Genomic DNA, 17011 nt, shown 5'->3' with positions numbered 1-17011 from the left:
TGCTGAAGTGCAATTTATCTCTTCTCTTTTGGTGCTTAACGTCCCATTTAAGAAACCCGGTGCCTAATCCAAGGTCCCAAAGTTTATTCTCATATTTCTGTCTGTTCTGTAGTTTAAGCTCTTCTGTTGGGTCTTGGATCCGTTTCAACTGGACTTGTGTGTAGTGTGACTGTCGTCCTTGCCGCGTGGGTCTCTGTTGTCTCAGCACCGTTGGCGCCCTTGTTGAAAATCAGTTCACCGTACATTTTTGTGGGTTATGATTGGACTCTAAGCTCTCTTCTGTTGGTCTGCATGTCTGTCCCCAAGATAGTGCCCCACTGTCTGGGTTCCCGTGGCTTCGCAGTCTGTTTTGAAATCAGGAAGTGTGAGCCCCTATGTAACCGTCCCTCAGAACAATGTACTGCCTAAAATACAACCCATGAGAAATCATACTAGCCACCAGGCATGCTAGATGAAGGCTTAAGAAAAACAGGTACGGGGAACAAGCTTCTGGGGGAGAGGACGATACGCACCCTTGAAGCCGAGCCGCGGGCGACGCCGCCTGCCTCATTTCCGTTGCCCCCTTCGCCCGAGAGCACCTGTAGACAACCCTTCTGTGTGGGCTCGCTCCCTCTAGGTCACAGACTACGGGACCAGACAGACTTCGCCTTTCCTCTTACTTATCTACAAGACTCATGGTCTTGTTGGTTGTCCCCTCCTTTCCGGTAAATATGAGACCAAGGGGTCTTCTCTCCTGTTGCCCCCCCGCCCCTCCCCCTCCTGCAGCCTCATTGTCTTCCTGTGCGTCTTCGGAAAGCGGCACCCCAACTTTGTTCTGTTTTTCCAAGATTGTTTTGGACTGACAGTTCCATGTGAATTTTAAGATCAGATTGTCCATTTCTGGAAAAAAAAAAGTACGAATTTTGATAGTGATTGCATCGAAACTGTAAATAAATTTAGTTGGTATTGCCGTCTTAATCATGTTAAGAGTTCAGGTGTGGGGGGCCCTGGGTGACTCAGTGGGTTAAGCCTCTGCCTTCAGCTCAGGTCATGATCTCAGGGTCCTGGGACTGAGCCCCACATCGGGCTCCCTGCTTAGTGAGGAGCCTGCTTCCCCCGCCCCCCGCCTGTCTCTCTGCCTGCTTGTGATCTCTGTCTCTCTCTCTGTCCAATAAATAAATAAAATCATTAAAAAAAAGCAGAATCAGACTCATAAACGCAGAGAACAAACTGATGGTTGTCAGAGGGAGGTGGCGGGGAAGTGGGGGGCCCAGGCTTCCAGTTAGGGAGGGAAAGGGTCAGGAGGACGGAAGGCACAGCAGAGGCAACACAGTCGGGGACGCTGCAACAGTGTTGTCCGGTGAAGGACGGCAGCACACTTCCTGTGAGCACAGCACGATGCATACTTGCTGGGTCTCTGTGTCGCACGCTTGAGAACAATCTGACACCGTGTGTCAACCACACTTCAACGTAGAGAATCATCCGTGTGAAGCTCTGTATCAAGAGAAGAAGCAAGAGCACAGGCTCATCTCAGTTATGACAGAAGAAGTAATTTGACACAATCCAACAAACTTTCATGATAAAAAACATACTAAAAACCTAAAAATAGAGGGGAGATTCCTCAACCTGATAAAGGACATCTATGGGCAGTTCAAGCTGACATCACACCTGATGGTGAGAGCCTGAAAGCTCCCGCCCAGATCAGGACAAGACGAGGACATCTGCTTTTGCACACGCATCTCACACTGTAGCGAAGGTTCCAACTGGGGCAGAAGGCAAGAAAGTGAAGGGGGCGTCAGGATTGGGAAAAGTAAAACCATCAGCACCTTGTAACAGAAAAACTTGACAAAATCACTGAAAAATATTAAAGACATTAGCAAAATTGCAGGTGATAAAATCAATACACAAAAATCAGTACCAATTGGCAACCCTATGATATAACGAAGAAAAGAAGTCTGTTTACAACAGTATCATAAAAAATTACTTGGTAAGAAATTTTACCGAATAGATGCAAGACTTGTGTGCTGAAAACTACAAAATATTGCTGAAAGGAATTAAAGCATAAATAAATGAAATCCATCCTGTGTGCACAGAACTAAACTTTTTTTTTTTTTAAGATTTTATTTATTTGACAGAGACCACAAGTAGGCAGAGAGGCAGGCAGAGAGAGGAGGAGGAAGCAGGTTCCCTGTGGAGCAGAGAGTCCGATGCGGGGCTCAATCCCAGGACCCGAGATCATGACCTGAGCCGAAGGCAGAGGCTTTAACCCACTGAGCCACCCAGGCGCCCTAATAATTGTGTTTTATCTCTTAAATCACCTTTGGGACAAATCCCATTTGGTCGTGGTGTATGGTCTTTCTACTTTATTGCTGAGTTCAGATTGCCAGGAATTTGTTGAGTCTTTTCCCATCTGTCCTCATAAGGGATATTTTGGTCTACGGTTTTCTCCTTGCAGTGTCTTTGTCTGGCTTTGGTGTCAGGGTGAGGCTGGCCTCCTCCAGGGAGTTACAGGGGTTTCCTCCTCTTTAGACTTGTGGAAGCGTGAGCGACAGGCTGCGGCAGCTGCCCAGCTGGGTGTGGGGTGTGAGCTAAAATGCCACAAACCACTGCACTGGGACTTCACAACTTCTTCTTGATTAAGCTTTCCTCTGATTTCTGTCAGCTGTTACTACTGCTCAGAGTGGGAAAATGTTAACTCAGATCATTTCCCCAGTTTACTTGCTACAGTGGTGGAAAGATGGGCTTTGGGTGTTTCCTGTGCCACCATTTTCCTGCGTGACGATAATGGTTGTTTCATGCGGGCACTGAATTGACAGACCAGCTCTTGCATGTCATCAGGAACGAGATCCAACCCTGGAGAGCTCTGGACCATGGAAGTGCAGGTGCCTCCCGGTTTGAAAATTGAGCAGCTAAGAGGTGTGCCTCTCAGTGAAGGTAAACCCTGGCCAAAATGTGTAAAAGCAATAAAATGGGGTTCATTAAGGACCAAAAAAAAAAAAAAAAAGGCAAAGAGAAGGACAGATGACAAAATTGCAGAAAGTTACTGCATGAGGGCACATGGAAGCCAAGTTCTGAATGGGGTCCTGGCCCAAATCAGGCTCTTGGTGGGGCCCCTGTCCCCTCCCAGGAGGCATTTTCCGCTGCTCAGACCAGTAATGGGAACAGAGATAAATGGACTCATCTTCACACTGGATCAGTGGCCTTCTGGGTAAGAACCATGGACCACCCCCACAGCCAGGTGGGGACAATGGCCGGCCACCAGGTGTCCCTGGGGCCGACCTGCTCACCATGAGGAGGGTTGTACCAGACCCACCAAGTCAGAGCTTCAAGTGGGTCCAGCGCCTGCACGAGGGGCCGGAGGCAGAACATTCCAGACCAGTGAGGCTGTTTGCTATACCCGTGTCATCCAGCTGCTGCCCCACGACTGTCCCTCGGCTCCTGCCCAGGCTCTAGGGGCAAGCTCAAGGACGTTAAGATGCTGACCCCCAAATGTGGTGCACCTTCTGTGGCCTCACATGTCCTGGAGCAGGGATGTGTGGGGCCAGCTCCTGCTAACTCCTAAGAGTGGTCTGTGACTGTCAAGGACCTTTCTGTGCTGATTATGAAACACCGCTGTTGCTAAAATGAAACCGCATGGGAAAAGTTGAGGACTCCAAGTCCACCACCCCACAAAGGTAAGGAATAAACTCTCAAAATCAATTTTTAAAAATTGTGCTGAAGTATAGAGAGTATAAAATGTACAATATTTTAAGTTCTAAATTTTAACCTTATCTACATACACAGCTAAGTTTCTTCATCTAGAAGCTGAGCGTGGTGGGATCCGCGGAAACAGACCCTGCGTGATGCTCTCCTGCCCTTCTGCGCGGTGGTCTTTTCCGGCTTCCGACTGACCCGTCGAAGCTCGGGAGAGCTGGGCCCCCGCAGCCCATCCTGCCCCAGCGGCCATCTGAGCCCTCCCCTTTGCGCAGGGTCCCGAGCAGGCTCCCAGCTCTAGGAGCTCAAGGGGGAGGGCAAGGTCGCGCTGACGCCCCAGGCCCAGAGGCTTCCCCCACGTCCCATGACATCAGCCCCTCCGGAGCCAGGAGGAGAGAGTCTAGGCGCCACCTTCATCTCGGGGTCCAAACAAGATGGGAAATACCTCAAGTTTTATCAGTCTGAGTCCCCTCCCACACCCTGAGAAAACCCAGGCAAAGCATCCCTGTGCTCTCCTGTGGAGGGAAACATGAGGAAACCCGGACGCTCCCTTTCTCCAGATTACTGCTCAGTTCTGTGGCTCGTTGTCCCGGGGGCCCTTGTTCAGATCGGGTCCAGACCCCATGGAGCAGGTGACTGAAACTCCGCCAGCCCTTCCCAGTTGGATGAATTCAGATGAGGACCCCCGAGGGCTCTCAGACCTCACTGTGTCTACCACCACACAAGCCCCTTCTGTGCAAAGCGCAGCCTGGCTTGGGGCAGATGCCAACTTCCCCTGCCCAAAGCACCGTTCCCTCAAGGGTTGGACACTCCAGGTCTGAGTGTGGGGGTGCGAGCCAAGCCCGGGAGGCTGCTGTGGCACCGGGTCATTCCCATGCTTCTCCCTTGAGCTTTTCTCAGGCCCACGACCATCAGTCCTGTCCAGGGCTGAAGGGTTCCCCCAGTGGCTCCTGCCCCAGCCCCAGTCGGGGGCCCGAGTGTGTCCCACGCGTTGGCTACGCGGTGAACTGCATAGTCATTATCCTACCTGCAAACATCTCAGAAACCATGTGGTTTTTCTGTTGCTTCAGGGTTAATTGATCCCTGTACCAGTCAGGGCTGACAGATGGGAAAGAGGAGAAACATTACTCAAACCAACGTGCAAGCCAAAGTCTAAAATGTCACATAATAAAATGCTTGGTCTTAAGAAAACCCCTCTCGTTAGCTGTCATCACGGTGTTCCTCACGGAGTCTCCAGCGTCCTTCCAGAGTATGAGCTCGGCCAACAAGACGGACAGTAGTGGTCTTGACCCCATCCAACTGGGCCTGGAGCTTCCCCCGGTAGGAGGCAAATGACATGAGCTAAGAGCGTCCTCCGAGAGGCAAACGGCACAGCTCACAGGACACCGGCCAGTGCTCGGGGGCCCAAGGACATACCCGCAGAAGCACTGACGGAAACCCGGTCGTGTGCCCCTCGGCCCCAGGCTGGTGCCGTTCCTGGCGGGATGAGACGGGAACAATGGACCCGCTCTGGAGGCAGAAAATGCCGACGAGGGTTTACACAGCAAAGTGGCATCATTCCAAAATGACCAGATGGGGCAACGGCAGGGCGTTGGGACACAGAGGCAAGAGAACACTAGGTGCTCAGGGGAACAGGTGAGCCCATGGCCTGGGCCTCGCAGCCGTGCGCCTTGTCAGGGACTCGGTCCTGCATGTCAGGCCTGGCGACGGACACGTTTTGACCAACGAAAAATCAATAAAAGTGAAGTGAGCAGTGTCCTGAAAATGTCTATATATGGGGTTTGGCCTCTTGTAACTCTGCTGTAGCCAAAAACATGCTTGAGGAAGGTGGCGTGGCCCCAGCCAGCAGCGACATGAAGGCAAAGCCATGACCACTGGCCCCCAGGACCGTGCACGCCTGTGCCCCTGTGCCCCCAGAGACTTTTGTGGAGCGGTGCATTCTGCAAGAGCTAGCTAGAACCGCGTTTCAGAAGCTGGGGGGTTGGGGGGCTCAGTCCGCACCGCGCCTGCCCCCGACTTGGGTCACAGTCCCGGGAACCTGGGACCGAATGCCGTGTCAGGCTCCCCGCTCCGGGAGGCCGGCTTCTGCCTCTGCTCCTCCCTCTGTGCTCCTTCACTCTCTCTCAAGTAAATAAGTTCTTGTGCTCTCTCTGTCTCTCAAATAAATAAAGTATTTTTAAAACTAGAGATTCAAATGAAACAGTAAATAAAATGTGAAAAATGAGAACATGAGGAATATAATCCAAAAATATCCATAATTATATTAAATGTGGGTTAATGAAGTACCTCATTTAAAAGTCTAAATATGTAACTTTTTAGCACATATACATGGGAACAGGAACACAACAAGAAACAATGACAATGTAAATATTTAACACAAACCCCTCAGGGCTGAAAAAACAATTTGATAGGGAAAAAAATACATGTAAAAATTCAGTAATATTGGGGGTCTGGGTGGCTCAGTGGGCTAAGCCTCTGCTTTTGGCTCAGGTCATGACCCCAGGGTCCTGGGGTCAAGCCCCACATTGGGCTCCCTGCTCTGTGGGAAGCCTGCTTCTTCCTCTCCCTCTGTCTGCCTCTCTGCCTGCTTGTGATCTCTCGCTCTCTTTCTCTGTCAAATAAATAAATAAATAAATAAATAAATAAAATCTTTTTAAAAATTCAGTAATATTATCACACATCTGAACAAAACACTAAGAAAATTGACCTACCGGGCTCCATGAACGCTGCACTCCACGTGTTTGCGTAGGCCGCGGCGTACAAACGAACGATCTGTTGAAATTGTGGAATGTTCGAGTTCGACAGTTGCCAAACGTTCAGCAAATATAAAACACTTCAAATATTTAAATAATTGATAGTGTGTTCTATGATCAGAGCAGAATTCATCTAGAAACCACTAATGAAAGATAAAATAGTTAAATAGAGAGACATAGCCCTGTATCACTCAGTACTCAGCCGTCAAGGGAGATCACAGAAAATGAATTAAGAAAACGTGAATTCACGGAGACGAAGTACGAGCAGCGGACGCACACGCAGAAACGAAATGCACGGAGAAGAGAAGGTGCAGCCGGCTGGTAGCAAGGGGTGAAGTCTTCAAGGCGCTTCGCTGCCGGGAAATACTCCCACCGCTGACAGACTCTGGCCTGCGTGCTGGGCTCTGAGAGAAGCATCTGGAGTTCAGGAACAGGGCGCGCAGACCCTGGACGGGACTGGGGCACGGATCGTCTGGTCAGAGAAAGTAAGAAAGGGGCTGAAGAGAAGCACGAGCCAAAGAAAGTCCAATAATAACATGGCAGACTGACTTGAATTCACTGAGCTAGGGTTGATTTAAAATGGAAGCTTTATTCTTCCGGCGAGACACATATTTTTGAGATAAGAACAGACTGAATTTCATAAAATGGAAATCATACGCCCGGGAACATTAACCGCAAATTTCTTGGGACACTTTTAGTAACAATAGTGGACAACGTAGACATTAAGGGGAAAAACACTACCAATGGGATATTCCATGATACCCACCGCAAGAGACATCATATTCAAAGTGCAAAGATATGGGAAAAAGCCCGATTGAAAAACCAATACCTAAACCAATACACCTTATCTATAGAAAATCAAAGAATTGCACCAAACACCGCCTCTGAAAGCATGCTAGCAAGAAGTGGAGTGGAATATTTACAATGTTGAGAGAAGAAAAAACCCATTTACCTGGAATTTCCCATATACTGAAATTACTCCTTTAAAGTGAGATGAAACGTATTTTCTCAAGCAAAAACAAGGACTTTGTCAGCGACCTACCTTGTAAGAAATGCTAGAAGAAAATCTTCAGGCGGAAATGAAACGATACAGGGGCGCCTCGGTGCCTCGGTTGGGTTAGCGTCTGGAGCCCCGCGACCGTCCGCTCAGGTGCTGGGATCGAGCCCCGCGCGGGCTCCTCGCTCAGTGGGGACCCTGCTTCCCCCCGGCCCCCCTCCGCCTGCGGTCTCTCTCTGACAAATAAATACATACAATCTTCACAAAATAAACAAGGCTACGTGGGTAGAACTGTCATCTAGGAAGTGCGTCGGAGAAGAAATAAAGGCAAACGGGTTAAGGTCAGGCAGGCCCGGGGCTACCCGAAAGCCCCAGAGGAAAAGCTGGGGAGGAGGCGTCCGTCGGGAACTTTGAACATGTCCAGCAGTTCTAAATCGCGCAAAAAGCTTGAACCAGCGTTTCTCCGGGAAGATGCACCGAGAGCCCAGGAGCGCGTCGCGGGTCGCCGGGTCGCGGGGTCGGAGGACCGGAGGGCAGGGGAGTGGGCGCGGGTTACTCAGCGGGTAGGTGTGTCCCGGAGCTGCTGACAGAAGGCGTGGCGGTGGCACGACACGGGGCGCTGAACGGTCGTCGCCCTTAGGTGAACGTCGTCTCAGTATAAAAACAGACAAAAATAGGCAAAATCCGACATATTCCCGGGATTGCGAAGCCAAGCGCGCACATGGGGCGGTGCTCACGCCCAGAGAGCCCCGCAGGCCCCAGCGCGGCCCAGGACAGAGGATCGCTGTGTCCGAAGTTTGGGAAATCTCTGTCCCAACGTTAGCTCTCCGCAGATTTCAGCAGGACGTCTGTGGCCGCAGAGGCCAAGCAAACAGACCGACCAGAATTACTTCAGAGAAGAGAACCGGGAGCGCGGCCACAGCAGAAGGGGGAGAACAGTCCCCGCTGGGGACAGGGTGAATTCAGTTTCCAAGTTGCTACCTTGTATTATTTTAGAAGTGCAATTTTTGGGAAAAATAAAAAAATAATAAAAGTCTAATTTTCGGGAGCAAGATGGCTGCGGCATGTCGGGGAGTCAAGGGCCTGGTTGCTCTAATAACCGGAGGAGCCTCTGGTCTAGGTCTGGCCACAGCAGAGCGACTGGTGGGGCAAGGGGCCACTGCTGTGCTTGTAGACCTGCCCAACTCTGATGGGGAGGTCCAAGCCAATAAGTTAGGGAAGAGCTGCGCCTTTGCCCCAGCTGATGTGACCTCAGAGAAGGACGTGCAAGCAGCCCTGACTCTAGCAAAAGAAAAATTTGGCCGTGTGGATGTGGCAGTCAACCGTGCAGGCATTGCAGTGGCCATGAAGACATACAACTTAAAGAAGAATCAGGCCCATTCCTTGGAGGATTTCCAGCGAGTTCTTAATGTGAATCTCCTAGGCACCTTCAATGTGATCCGCCTGGTGGCCAGTGAGATGAGCCAGAACGAACCAGACCAGGGAGGCCAACGTGGGGTCATCATCAACACTGCCAGCGTGGCTGCCTTTGAGGGCCAGGCCTGTTTGGCACCCCGCTGCTCACCACCCTCCCAGAAAAAGTACGCAACTTCTTAGCCAGCCAGTCGACGGGTGATCCCGCTGAGTATGCTCATCTGGTACAAGCTATCATTGAGAACCCATTCATCAATGGAGAGGCCATCCGGCTGGATGGGGCCATTCGCATGCAGCCTTGAAGGGACAGGGCAGAGAAAACACACGCTCTTCATTCCTTGCTCCCCTTGGAGTACTTTACAGCAACCTGGGAGGAAGTCCCACAGCCATCTTGTAACTGCCTAGCTATCACACCCCGTGCCTAATAAAGTCTCTGTTTCTCACAAAAAAAAAAAAAAAAAGTCAAATTTTCTTTTCTTTATTTATTTAGAAATTTTTATTTTATTTACTTGAATATTTTATTTATTTATTTGACAGACAGATCACAAGTAGGCAGAGAGGCAGGCAGGGAGAAGGGGAAGCAGGCTCCCCGTGGAGCAGAGAGCCCGATGCGGGGCTCAATCCCAGGACCCTGAGATCATGACCTGAGCTAAAGGCAGAGGCTTAACCCACTGAGCCACCCAGGTGCCCCCAAAGTCCAATTTTCAACAAAGCATCATGATAAACAAATAAACAAGAAAGTACAGCTCATACACAGGAAAAAAGAGGAGTCAATAGAAAGTGTCTTGGAGGGACCCCGGATATTGTAATGCTAGAGAATGACTTTAAATCAGCTCTTGAAATCTGTTCAAAGACCTGAAAGGAACCACAGAAACAAAGTAAAGTATGAGAAGGGACTCGCACCAAGTACGAAATATCAGTAAAGAGATACAAGTCCTCTAAGTGGACCAAGTAGAACTTACAGAGTGGAACAGTACCCCCCTCCAAGATCTCACAGAAGAGGTCAGCAGCATCTACAGGCAGCAGAAGAACAGCCAGTGAATGTGAAGGTAGGTCAACGGAGGTTATCCAGTCTGAGAAGCAGAACAAAAAAGAAGAAAAATTAAGTCGGCCTCGAAGGCCTGTGGGCTCGGTAAAGGGCATCAGCGCATGTGTGCATCATGAACACCCCCAGCGGAGAGGAGTGAGAGAGGAGAGGCAGAAATTCGACGTGAAGAATAGGACTGAAAACTTGCCAGATGTGCTGAAAGCATGTCCCATGAGTTCAACAGCAGCACAGAAGGTTAACACAGAGACCCAGCCTGGACACAAGATAACCAAGCCGCTACAAGTGAAGTCAGAGAGCCAATTTTGAAAGCCCCAAGAGAGAAGCAAGTCCTCCTGTAGAAGGGATCCCCAGGAAGATCAGGAGGGGTGTCCCATCAGAACCATGGAGACCAGCAGGCAGGGCCATGACACCTCACGGTCAGTCCGGAATTCGATATCCAGCAGAAGCAGCCACACAAGTGAAGGAGAATTCAGACATTCCCAGATAAACAAACCCAGGAATGACTCTAGGCTAGCAGAATGGGCCTACAAAAATACGGAATGGAGGGGCGCCTGGGTGGCTCAGTCGGGGAAGCATCTGCCTTCAGCTCAGGTCATGATCCCAGGGTCCTGGGATGGAGCCCCATGTCAGGCTTCCTGCTCAACAGGGAGTTGCTTCTCCCTCTCCCTCTGCACCCCCCCATTTGCACTCCCTCTCTCTTGCAACAAACAAATAGATAAATAAATAAACTTTTTTAAAAAATAAAAAAAAATTTTTAAATGCTTAAAGGAGTGCTTTAGGCTAAAATTAAAGAACAGTGGACAGTGGCTCAGATTCATAGGAAGAAGTGTAAGATCCACACAAGTAACTATATCTGGATAAAAATCGTATGAATGTATTTTTATTTGTACCTTTTTATTTAAAAGGTGCTGGCATTAAGAAACATTATAAATCTGGTATTTATATTGAATGTTATTATATGCAATGAATAAAGATTTATGTGTGACAAAAATGTCATGAAAGATGAAGGAGTGAATGGAGCTAAACATGGGTAAAAGTTTTGGCTTTTATTGAAATTAACTTGGGTTATTTAAAGCCAGTTTATGATAAGGTAAAATGCTAATCTTAAGCCCCATAGCAACCACTTTTTTCAAGAAAGTAACTTGCAAAAAAATGTAGTAAAATAGGGGCGCCAGAGGGGCTCAGTCATTAAGCATCCACCTTCTGTTTAGGTCATGATCCAGGGTCCTGGGATCGAGCCCCACATCGGGCTCCCTGTTCAGTGGGAAGCCTGCTTCTCCCTCTCCCACTCCCCCTGCTTGTGTTCCGTCTCTCGCTGTGTCTCTCTCTCCGTCAAATAAATAAAATCTTAAAAAAATATATAAATATAGTAAAATAAATGAAAAGGAAATTAAAATACAAATGATCTATTTCATATAAGCAATTATTGAGGAATAGAGAAAACAGAAAATAAGACCTAAGACATTTAGGAAAAATGGCAAATCAAAGTCACTTTTACCTTAATAAATATATTAAATGTAAATAGGTAAAACAGTTAATCGAAAGACAGAAAAAAAGAGAAACATGATCCGAAGAAAGGCCGTCTGCAGGAAGCCTTCCAGTCGGACAACACACACCGGTTGGGAGGAAATCCGCTCTGGAAACAGCCATCGGAAGAGGCCCGCCCTGGGACACTAAGAGTCAGACTGCACAGACTCGAAGGTAATTCTCACTGGGTATAAAGGAGGGTATTTTTTTAGAGATTTTACTTAGTTTTTATTGGGAGAGAGTGCGGGGTGGGGCGGGGAGGGGCCGAGGGAGAGACTCACGGAGACTCTGCGCCGACCCCAGAGACCAACATGGGACTCAGTCCTGAGACCACAACCTGAGCCGAAATCAAGAGTTGGACGTCTAACCGACTGCGCCACCGGGTGCTCCCGTGGAGGGTGCTTTATAATTAAGGAAGGACCAGTTCACGAGCAGGACACAAAAGCTGTAACCCACGGTGCGAGTTAGTTCATGCCACAGGGGCCAGGCCGCCATGGTGCTTGGTGGCGCTCAAGGAGGCTGCTGCTTGTTGTCCCCTGACCAGGCGTCCCTGAAAGGGGTGAGGATGGAGGGAGCAAGCCGTGGTCAGCACTAGAGGCCGTGGTCAGCGCAAGCCGGGGTCAGCACTAGAGGCCGTGGTCAGCGCATGGCCCATTGTCCCATTTTACAGACTTAGGGGCAAAGAACTGACTTCTGCCAATCTCTTGTCTCACAGATCTCTCACGTGTCTCTACACATACTACAACCATGGCATGGGCTCCCAGAGACCCTCCTCGTCCCCTCCAGGGTTCCCGAGATCCCTGACCTCGAAAAGGCACCTGCTTCACTTCTCAGATACGCAGGCCGGGCTCCCCAGCGAGGCGCTCAGTGGGACCATCACCGCCCTGACCAGCCTCAGCCCGCAGGCCGCACAGAGTGCCATGATGGGTCCCTCAAAGAGGCTCGCGTGAAGTGAAGAGAAAGAAGGCACAGTCGCATATCGGATGTGAGCTGTGATCAAGAGTCTGATTCCACTCTTTTCTTTTTTAAGATTTTATTTATTTGACAGACAGAGGTCACAAGCAGGCAGAGAGTCAGGCGGAGAGAGAGGAGGAAGCAGGCTCCCTGCTGAGCAGAGAGCCCGATGGGGGGCTCGATCCCAGGACCCTGGGATCATGACCTGAGCCGAAGGAACAGGCTTAACCCACTGAGCCACCCAGGCGCCCCGATTCCATTTTTTGGTGTTTGTTGATAGCTTCAAGCCTCACCCTTGGCCTCCCTTTTCTGCCCTCCATCAAGCTGACGGGAAAGCCTGGCTGCTGGCTCCTTTGGCGCCGGAGAGGAGGCCAAACCACGCGTGGCAAATCACGTCCCGGCCCCAGTTGCTGAGCCACCTGAAAAGCCTCGAGCGGCCTCCTTGCTCTGCCCCCTCAAGCCGTTCATGGACCTGCTGGGATCACCTCGCTCTCCCCATAACGCATCATCGCATCATCATGTGAGAAATACGCCTCACCTCAGCCTCTTGGCGGACATGGGGCCTCGTCACAGTCCACACTGGGATCAGAAGTTTTAGGGAGGGTGGGGGGACATTCTCGTCCAGTGGGTGGTCTCACAGCAAGTACAACCCGAGTGAACTGACAGAGGATCGCACATTCCTACGGGCACGTGCCGTACTGTCCAGATGGGACACATGTGAGACCACAGAACGAGTCTCAATAAACGAAAACAGCTCGAAATCATACAAAATGTTTTATCTGACCACAATGAAGTACAGTTAGAATTCTGTAACAGAATTAAAGCAATTGGGCCAGCTGGGGGGCTCAGGGGGTTAAAGCCTCTGCCTTCGGCGCAGGTCATGATCCCAGGGTCCTGGGATCGAGCCCCGCATCAGACTCCTTGCTCAACAGGGAGCCTGCTTCTCTCTCTGCCTCTGACTGCTTGTGCGCACTCTCTCTCTCTGACCAATGAATAAATAAATAAAATCTTAAAAAAAAAAAAAAAAAGAAGTAAAGCAGGGAAATTCCCTGCATCAGCAGAAAAACAAAGAATAAATCACAAGATAGACAAAAAGGGCTTTGAGATGAGTGAAAATAAACCCAAACATATGAGCATTTTGGGAAGCAGGGCAAACAACTCTCGCAGGGAACTCCTTCAGGCAGAGACTCCTACACGAAGAGGAGAACTAGGACCAGTGCAAGGCCTTTCCCTGTGGGAACCAGAGAAAACAAGGACCAAGCTAAAAGGAAGGCCGGAGGAAGGAAATGATAACATTGAGGCAGTAAATGCCTAAGAAAATCGTAACAAAAATCGACGAACCAAAAGTGGGTTCGTTGACACCACCAGCAGAATGGACAACCCTTCAGCTAGACGGACTAAGAAGAGAAAAGACTCCGATTTCTAAAGTCAGCCATGAAAGTGGGGACACTACCACCGACTTCCAGAAACAGCAGGACTAGGGGAGTGCCGTGCACTGTGGCGCACCAACGGGTCGGAAAAGCCGGATGAAAGAGTCCAACACACACACCATCTCCAGACTGGTTCAAAGGGACACAGAAGACACAAATACAGGAAAAGACAAATGACCCAGTTCAGAATGGCCAAGGGTTGGGTTAGACACTTCTCCAGGGAAAACATTCAAGGCCGGGAGCACACAGAAGAAGAGGCAGGGCCTCCTAAGTCACGGGCCAGCGCCAGCCAACACGACGGTGAGATGCCCCTCTCCCCGAGACTGGGTACCTGAGCGTCTTTGTCTTTGACTTTCGACAGTCCATGACACCTCTACGTGCACATCTCTTGGACAGTCTGTGACGCGTCTATGTGCACATCTCTTTGGGGTCATTCCTTGAATTTGCAGAACTTCTTGGACGTGTGGATTAGTGGGGATTTTTCTCATCGATTTTGGTAAGCTTCTGGCCATTCTTTCTTCACAAGCTCGTTCTGTGCTTTCTCTTGCCTCCGCCCTGGGGCCCCTCTCACCGTGTGGGACCGTGGCTGGCATCCCACAGGCCTCTGAGGCCCGACGCATCGTCCGTCCTCCGCACGAGCCAGTTAGCGACCTCCGCGCTCGCTCGCTGGCTCCTGACGGTCGGCCGTGTTCTCCACCCCGCAGCAAATTCCCGGTTCATTTGCACGCTGCCCAACCTCAGAATCTCTACTGGATTCTTCTGAAAACGTTTTCTCTCTTTCTTCATAGTCTCCATTTAGCGCAACACTATTCTCATTTCCTTTTAACTTGTTCGATGTGTCTTTCGGGTTTCCCGATCATATTTTAAATCTTCATCTAGCATGTCTCTCCCCTCAAAGGCAGCTCTGCTGAACGTGTCCCTCTGTGTGTGGACTGTGTGTTTGTGACTCTTGGTCTGGAATTTTACTGGAAAACCAGACATTTTCAATCCCACGACCTGGCCGTGCTGGAAGCCAGGCCCCCGCCCGCCGGGCTTTGTCGCCCACTCTGGCTGCTGTTGCCCTTTGTTTAGGGAGGTTCCTGCGCGGGTTCTGGGAGGCCTGTGTTCTGTGCTGGGCGTAGACACTGAGTTTCCATTCAGTTACTTTTGTGGTGAGCTCCTGTGTGCACAGAGATTAAGGCTGGAACCAGCAAATCACCCAGCCTTTGCCAGGGGGTTTTGGGTGTGGGAGACACACCTTCAAGACTCTGGTAATTTGCGTGCCTGCTCTGGCTTTCACTTCCTGCTCATGCAGGGCTTCAAGGTCACCTTGACGGGAGAGATTGTCAAAATATAGATCTAGTCAGAAATACTTTGTTGGTATATGTATGTACACTAAAAAATGTATAATCCTTAGGGAAGAGGATATTCTGAGAGAGACACTAAGCTGATATGCAAAAATATTAAATAAATGAATGGCAGTGACTCACGGATGAATGAGTGTAAGGAAAACCCAAGGCCCCAAGAGGAAATACCTCCGTCAGCTCCCTCCACCCCTGCCCCATGCTCCAGGGGTCCCTAGTGCCGGTTTCGCCCCAGGCCCTAACCCTGCAGAGGAGGTCAGTGCCGGGTCGCTCTGCCTTTCCCTCCCACCTGCCCCTCCCCCGTCTCTGGCAGTTGCAGGAATAGTGGGGTCTTGGTCCGTCCCTGAGCTGTGGCTCCAGAAGGCAGCACAGCCTGGACTCCAGAATCACATGATTCACTCACTCACAGCAGCCCCTTCCCCGGGGGCTGACAGACCCCACACCAGCAGGAACCCCCTGAGGGAGTCCTGACACAGGAAGGGGGCTGCGGGGGTTCTGTGAGGCTTTCTCCATCCCCGGGCCAGTTTCCACCTGTCTCCCTTGGCAGACGAGAGAGACAGCAGTCTCCTCGTGCGAGTCAGCCCTTCTGGAAATACCCGAGACGCTCACAGGGGCAGTGTCCAGCACACAGAAAAAGCTCTTGATTTCCTACATGAGGCCCGTGACTCCCAGAAATTCTTGCCGGGTTCTGAAATTTAACCCGAAGATGAAGGCAGTGGCTAGAAAGCAGGGAAGGGTCGGGGCCGCCCCAGCATCAGTCTCAGAATCTGAGGAGAGGAAGCAAGACCCTCTCCAGCATGGCCCTGCCTGCGCTGAGCCCAGGAGTCTGCAGCTCTGGGTCAGGAAGCTGTCAGCCCACGGGGAAATGCCTCTGAGAAGCTCTGGGGGCAGCCTTCCAGCATGAAAGCCCGGTCCCCAGGCAAACCTGTGATTATTGCATCAAATGACCCTGTAGAGGCTCTGGAAATGGCCCCCAAACCAAATAGCCGGTGAAGAGACCTCTACCGGGAACGGCTACGAACATGTAGAAAGAGGGGTCAGAGCTTGCGCGGCAGGAGCCAAGATCACACTCTGCCCCCACCTGGCCCCACCAGGTCCTCAGGGTTGAGTCCTCTCCGGACCGTAGGGCCGGACACAGGGCTCTCTTCCCCAGCGTCAGCCGGAGGGCTCTATCCCGCAGGAGCAGGACCTCATCACTTCTCGTCCTGCCTGGCCCCCTCCGGCTGAGCCCCCGGTAAGCGACGTCCGAGACTGGGGCTCCCTGCTGCGCACTTCCCAGTCGTGGAACAGAGGCTCTGCCTGGGGCTTGAAGCACTGGGCAGGTAGGGACCCGGACTGTCCTTGCTTTGGGTCATGAGCTGGAGGCTCTTGAAGTCAAGGGAGGCAAGCGGCTTTCCCTCCACTGAGTGCTCAGCCCCTGGAGGGCAGGGGAGGCCCCTCAGAGAGAAGTTCCCGCCTGCAGCTCCAAAGAACCGGCTCAGAGGTTTTGCTGGGCAAGAGAAGCAGGCCACAAAGCAGATAGTTCCAATCTCTTCCCATAAAACTGGCTTCCTCTGCAATAGAACGGGACGTTCAAGCCCAAGGTCAGTGTCAGGAACAGTGCAGCCGTGGTGGAGGACAGGCAGGGACCCATGAAGACTCAGTCTCAGCTGTAGGTCAGCCCCTTTGCAGGAACGGACCGTGGAATAAGCAGTCTGAGTCCTCAGGTCAGGAAAAACCAAAAACGCTCCTTCAGTGCAGCCGGCACTGGACTGGCGCGTGTGCAGAGCACTCCGCACCCGACGGCCTGGCTGAACCGCTTGAGGGCCAGCGAGCGGTCAGGGGAGTTGGCGGGGTGCGGTCAGGAGGCCCTGCCGGCACATGGGTACAGCAGA

General features: G+C 51.0%; 1 pseudogene; it reads left to right on the top strand.

Annotated features, from left to right (window-relative positions):
- The first annotated feature begins 8469 nt into the window (after positions 1-8469).
- Positions 8470-9152, top strand: LOC122913207 (annotated as a pseudogene).
- Positions 9153-17011: the final 7859 nt, after the last annotated feature.

The sequence above is a fragment of the Neovison vison genome, chromosome 7, assembly GCF_020171115.1.
Source record: "Neovison vison isolate M4711 chromosome 7, ASM_NN_V1, whole genome shotgun sequence".
NCBI classification, from domain to species: domain Eukaryota; kingdom Metazoa; phylum Chordata; class Mammalia; order Carnivora; family Mustelidae; genus Neogale; species Neogale vison.
Note: the sequence above shows the minus strand (reverse complement) of the source record. Positions and strands in the feature narration are given on the sequence as shown.